The sequence below is a fragment of the Sphaeramia orbicularis genome, chromosome 5, assembly GCF_902148855.1.
Source record: "Sphaeramia orbicularis chromosome 5, fSphaOr1.1, whole genome shotgun sequence".
Lineage (NCBI taxonomy): Eukaryota > Metazoa > Chordata > Actinopteri > Kurtiformes > Apogonidae > Sphaeramia > Sphaeramia orbicularis.
Genome location: NC_043961.1, coordinates 15,459,255 through 15,466,522, shown reverse-complemented (window position 1 = coordinate 15,466,522; position 7,268 = coordinate 15,459,255).

Here is a 7,268-nt window from a genome sequence, read left to right as displayed (position 1 = left end):
TAGGTGATTATGTCTTATTTTAACTGTGATGAGATGTTTTGACTAGAAATGAGAAAAATACACTTGGTTAGATTTAGATTTTTGCTAGTGTAATGGGTGAAATTTCAAATGTCTATAAAAACATCAATTTAGTTTCAATTTACTTCAAACTTGGCACATACAGTTGCAGAAAAAATTATTAGACCATCAAACTCCACTCCATTGGCAGATTTTTTTAAATTTTTTTTTTTATTTTTTGCTTGAATTAAGCAAAAAAAAAAAAAAAAAAAAAAAAAAAAAATCTTGGATTAACCAAAAACAAATCTTGAATTAAGCAAAACAAATCTTGAATTATGAAAAAAAAAAAAAAAAAAAAATCTGCCAATGGAACAAGTGAAAATTATCTTGGTAAGATTTCTTAAAATAAGATTTTTAAGATCTATTGTCTAAAAATCAGTTCTTATATGTCACAAAAGTTACTCTTTAGGTGATTATGTCTTACTTGAAGTGTGATGAGATATTTTGACTAGAAATGAGAAAAATACACTTCGTAAGATTTAGATTTTTGCAGTGAAATGGGTGAAATTTCAAATGTCTATAAAAACATAAATTTAGTTTCAGTTTACTTCAAACTTGGCACATACAGTCGCAGAAAAAATTATTAGACCATCAAACTCCGCTCCATTGGCAGATTTTTTTTGCTTGAATTAAGAAAAAAAAAAAAAAAAAAATCTGGAATTAAGCAAAAAAAAAAAAAAAATTGCCAATGGAACAAGCGAAAATTATCTTGGTAAGATTTCTTGAAATAAGATTTTCAAGATCTATTGTCTAAAAATAAGTGCTTTTATCTCACTCCATTGGCAATTTTTTTTTTTTTTGCTTGAATTAAGTAAAAAAAAAAAAAATTGGATTAAGCAAAAAAAAAAAATCTTGAATTAAGCAAAAAAAAAAAATCTTGAATTAAGCAAAAAAAAAAATAAATCTTGAATTAAGCAAAAAAAAAAAAAAAAAAAAAAAAAAAAAAAAATCTGCCAATGGAACAAGTGAAAATTATCTTGGTAAGATTTCTTGAAATAAAATGTTTAAGATCTATTGTCTAAAAATAAGTTCTTTTATCTCATTGAAAAGTTATTCTTCAGGTCATTATGTCTTATTTTAAGTGTGATGAGATATTTTAACTAGAAATGAGAAAAATACATTTGGTAAGATTTACATTTTGCCATGTATAAGTAAACGGGAGAAAAGAAATGTAAAAAAAAAAAATCCATAAAAAATTTGAACTTTGACCTACTTTTCCCAAAATGTAAGGACATCTATTCTGGGTCACTGGCAATCTGTAAATTTGGTTTGAATTCAACCAATAGTTTTTCTGCTACAGTGTAAACAAACAAACAAACAAACAAATAAACAAACCAAACCAAAAACAATACCCCTTGCCTCTCCTTCAGGGTGTAAAAAAATCAGAATTGTCAATATTTCTAGGCTATTTTTTCCATTATTTTACTGGTTCAACTTGCACATATTTTCTATTTTTGTGCAAGTGAAGTCTGTTATCGTGCATATTTGTAATCATGCAGAAGATTTACGGTGATTTCTACAATGCACGGCTCCTGGAACTAAAATAACCGCGCTGCATTTTTCATTTACTTCCAAACTGGTCTATTGATATTTTTACACAGGACATGCTTTTAAAGCCGTGTGCTGTACATGCATGTGACATATAAGCACCATACAACGGGATATGAACTTGTGTTTCACCGATCAATAATTCACAAAGGAGTGATCGACAACAGCGGTGTCAGGGCCCCGCGGGAGACTCCTAAGGTTAATGGCATACATGCATTAATGGGTGGAAATGCTAGAGGTCACATGACAGGGGATAAGTGATAAGACTACGTTATTGTTGCGAGCTGAATGATAGAGTAAGCAGCGTGTCCACGGTACAGCCACCAGACAGAGGTCAACGGCAAAGATAAATGGCCCTGAGGCAAAACATGGAAGGTTCGCTTTAAATAAAAAGGATTTTTCGTGGTGGATTTATGAGATGATCGCAGCTCAGGAGAAATCAATAATGGATGAGTGACGTAGGATAGTTACCAGGAATTCACATGCGGACAAAAGTATGTGGACACGTTGAATTCAGGGGTTTCTTTTCGAAAACAGGGGTCTGGGATATAAAAAAAATAGTGGGGTCAAGGTAGAACTGAGGGATTTTTTGAGTTTCCTTTACAGCAGGGGTGTCAAAGTCATTTTAGTTCAGGGGCCACATTCACCCCAATATGATCTCAAGTGGGCCAGACCAGTAAAATAATACCAGTGAAAAAAGTAAAATTACATTATGATAACATTTATATCTATGTCGAGGCTCAAAACGGAATCTGGCCCGATTCAGAATCGGGCCGGCCCAGAATGGAATTCTATTCTAGGCCGGCCTAGAATGGAATCCTGCTGCTATAATGTTATTTTTATACCATGTTGAATGCAAATGATCTAAATTATTACAAAAATCAATACATGGAATTTGCAAATATGTGAAAAAGAAATGAAACAAACAACATTTTAACTGTAAACTATAATACACTTTATTTATAAATAGAACCTAGTGGTACTCCCCACCAGTATATGGTACAGTGAAATCGACTGAAATTGACAATAGTTACTCAAGGTATGTAAGACTGAAAATGTAAAATTATGACAAATTATGGAATTCTGGATCGTTTGCATTAAACATGGTATAAAAATAACATTATAGCAGCAGGATTCCATTCTAGGCCGGCCTAGAATAGAATTCTATTCTGGGCCGGCCCGATTCTGAATCTGGCCAGATTCCGTTTTGGGCCTCGACATCTACATCATTTCCTTAAAAATCTGAATAGCGTGAACAACTTGAAATGTCTTAAGGAAAACAAGTGCAGTTTTAACAATGTTCTGCATCAGTTCATCAGTTTATCATTTACACATGTGTATTACAACTTACATAACAATTACAAATACACAAAGATTTAGTAACAGGTATAATATTGAAAAAATTGCATTTACTTTTCTCAAGACATTTCACGTTGTTCATATTTCTTCAGGTTATTCACATTTTTTGTAAAAGGATAGTTTGTTAATGTAAACATTTTCATGTAATTTTACTTGTTTTTTTACACTAAAACAAAAATGAAATCTGCAGTTGTCATTATTTACAGGTTATTATGATAGAATAGAATAGAATAAACTTTATTGTCATTGTACTCATATTACAATGAAATTATGCAGCCCCCCCCCCCCCCCTCCAGTGCAATCCAGCATAAACAAGATAAAAACACAATAGTATATAAATAAGACTTAAAAGAAAATATAGTGATGATAAAAAAATTAAAATAAATATTAAAATAAATATTCAGGCATAACGGTTAAGAACTTAAAAGCTTTAAAAGTGTAAAAGTACCCCAAGTTTACTTGTTTAAAAGCCTTACTGCCCAGGGATAAGAAGTGTCTCTAAGCCGGTTTGTTCGACTCCCCAGAACCCGATACCTCCTCCCTGAGGGTAGGGGGTTGAAGAGGCACCGGCCAGGGTGGGATGTGTCCAGCAACATGTTCCTTGCCCTCTTCGACCCCCTAGAGTTCGCAATGTCCTCCAGGGAGGGTAGGGGGCAGCCAATAATGTTCTGTGCTGACTTTATGACCCCTTTATGATAATATTTTTCTGGTCTGACCCAACTGAGATCTAATTGGTTTACATGTGTATGTATGGAACCAGAAATAAAACAATTTTTACACTATTGATTGTTAATATCTTTGGTGTAATTTTGGCATTTCACAAATTCATTCTAGGGGCCAGATTGGACCCTTTGGCGGGCCGGATTTGGCCCCCGGGCCGCATGTTTGACACCTGTGCTTTACAGGGTAAGATAGTTGAGAGGTAGAGTTGATGTTTTTAAAAATAAAATATTGTGACAGAGGTAAAAATAAAGAAAGAAAGAAAGAAAGAAAGAAAGAAAAAAGAATTCATAAGACATAGACATTAACCCTTTCATGCATACTGGTCACTACAGTGGACAGCTATTCTACAGCTGTTCTCTTGTATATTCATGGATTTTGTTGTTCTTTTCGTTGTTTTTTTTTTTTTACACATATTTTTATTAAAGTTTTAAGACACTACATATCTTTCTGACATGAATTGGTAACATTATGTAGATCTCTCCTGAGCATAAACCCCCAGAATCACAAGCCCTCCCCATCGTTTTCACACAATTTATCAGTAAATACATGTTTCTGTGCATCAAATATTAGACGTGTGGTGTCCAGCTGAGTGGATATTTTTGCAACTTCATGAAAAATAGGTTCATATGAATTTTTTTTCATTATTATTCTTTTTAAATGTATTTTTTAATTTTTTTTTTTTTATTTAAAAAAAAAATTTATTTATTTATTTTTCAGAACAAAATTTTCAATCGTATTTTTTTTTCATGCCTAAAGAGGAATAAAAACACTCAGGAAAATTTTTTTAATTAAGGTTCTCATAATTCATGCATGAAAGGGTTAAACGCATGGTGTCCAGCTGAGTGCACATTATGGTAACTCCATGAAAAATAGGATCATAAAAAATCAATTGCATAGTTTTTTGTTTGTTTGTTTCTTTGTTTGTTTGTTTTTTCATGCTTAAATGTGTAGAATAAAATCTTGATTAAGGTTCTCATAATTCATGCATGAAAGGGTTAAGCAAAACAAAGATGGATGAAAACAAAGGGCTATTTGCAGGTGTGTGTGTGTGGTTATTTATGACTTTTTTTTTTTTTTTTTTTGCATATCCAGGTGGAAACAAGAGAGAATGAGAACAAAAGAGCCAGTCTAATAAGTAAAAGGATTAAAGGATATGGGTATACAGAAGTGAGAAATCAGAAAAGGGTTTAAAATAATAGTATAAAAAGAAGCTTAGAGGGAAAAGAATATAAATACATAAAAATAAAAGTAAATAATAATGTGTTTTATTTCTTTAAGATGTGTTTTAGCTGTTTTTTTGGACATAAATCTGGCATTAAGCGGCCCATTAATATTTATTTATTCACCCCTTAACGTCCATTGGGTCACCAGCAACCTCTAAACCGGATTATAAACCCCTGTAATGTTTATCAAGTCCCTTACACCATCCTACATACCATTAGAAAGCTTTGACTCTGTATAAATGTGTAATTTTATGTAAATAATGACCACTAAAGTACAATTAATTTAACATTACTAACATGGTGAGAAGGAAAGATGATAAAATCTGATTCCTACCTTCATCATGTGTCTGTTTGGGGATAAATCACATTCCTTTAGTCCAGAAAGACCCACAGTTTATCAAAAAACAAAACATTTGTCCACAAAAGTATTCCAAAATGACTCCATGTGGTGAATTTCACTGCATTTCTCACTCATTTCTGAGCTTTGTTTGTAAAAAATAAAATCCATGAACAAAGTAACTGTCAAACACCACAGATATTTTGAAAGTTTTTGTGATAAATTCATTTTCTTCATCTTATTATCTACAAAAATGGTGGCGCCCACATGTTTATTTGGTTTAGTTTTCACTGTGGGACAGCTCATAATTAACAGCAAGCACACCTGTTTGAACGACCAATAGGATTCGTCCTCACAGCAGAGTAGGCTTTTATTTGCTATTAGGCAAGGCAAGGCAAGACAAGTTTATTTGTATCGCACATTTCAGCAACAAGGCAATTCAAGGTGCTTCACACAGGACATTGAAATAAAAGAAACAAAAAGAAACACATTTAAAACATTATAAAAGAAACATAGAAAAGGTGATTAAAAACAGCAAGTAAGAAAACAACACATAAAATCAAAATAAATAAATAAATAAAATAAAATAAAATAAAAATAAAAACACACACATATTAAAGTAAAAGTTGCAGTGCAGAGTTTCAAAGAGAATATAAAATTTAAAAAGTCAAAAGCCTTTTAGTCAAAGGCAGCAGTGAACAGGTGAGTCTGTAACCTGGACTTAAAAGAACTCAGACTCTCAGCAGACCTGATATTTTCTGGTAGTTTATTCCAGATATACGGAGCATAGAAACTGAACGCTGACTCTCCATGTTTAGTTCTGACTTTGGGAACCCAGAGCAGACCTGCACCAGATGACCTGAGTGGTCTGGATGGTTCATACTGGACTAGAAGGTCTCTGATGGATTTTGGGCCGAAACCATTCAGTGCTTTATATGCTAGTAAGAGAATTTTGAAGTCTATTCTCTGAGAGACAGGGAGCCAGTGTAGAGACCTCAGAACCGGGCTGATGTGGTCCACTCTCTTGGTCTTCGTGAGGACTCGAGCAGCAGCATTCTGGATCAGTTGCAGTCGTCGAATAGACTTTTTAGGCAGACCAGAGAAGATAGTGTTACAGTAGTCAACTTGACTAAAGATAAATGCATGGACCAGTTTTTCAAGGTCCTGCTGCGACATCAGTCCTTTAATCCTAGAAATGTTCTTGAGGTGATAGTAAGCTGACTTTGTAATTGTTTGTATGTGGTTTTTAAAATTCAGGTCTGAATCCATGACAACACCCAAATTCCTGGCCTGGTCTGAAGTTTTTAACTGAAGTGACTGGAGCTGCATGCTGATTTTAAGACGCTCCTCCTTGGGTCCAAAAACGACTACCTCAGTTTTTTCTCTGTTTAACTGAAGAAAGTTATGGCCCATCCATTCAGATATTTGCTCCATGCATTTACCCAGTGCTTGTATGGGGCTATGGTCACCTGGGGACATTGAAATGTAGAGCTGTGTGTCATCTGCATAGTTATGGTAATCTATTTTGTTTTTTTCTATGATCTGAGCCAGTGGAAGCATGTAGATGTTGAATAGAAGGGGCCCCAGGATGGAGCCTTGGGGGACTCCACATGTAATTTTGGTCTGCTCAGATTTAAAGTTACCTATTGACACAAAGTAATCCCTGCCCTTTAAGTAGGATGCAAACCAATCAAGAACTGTGCCAGATTAAAAATGTCAATCAATTAGGGTTTTAGCCAATCAGGTTTCAGCTAGGGTGTGTTTGATTGGAAGGGGTCAAAGGTCATCTATGGATGATCTGTTAACAGATGTCTCACTTTGTTTTGATGCAAAGTCCCATTTTATGGCACATTGGACTCTTCATTTACATTTTTAGTTATTTATTTAAAGAATTTTATAAACATTCCATGTATTTTTTTATTAATTGCTCAGCTTTATGCAGTTTTTTAATTTGGTGATACACAGTAAAAAAGTGGCATACTCGAATAATAAAAATAAAAATAAAAATAATAATAATAATA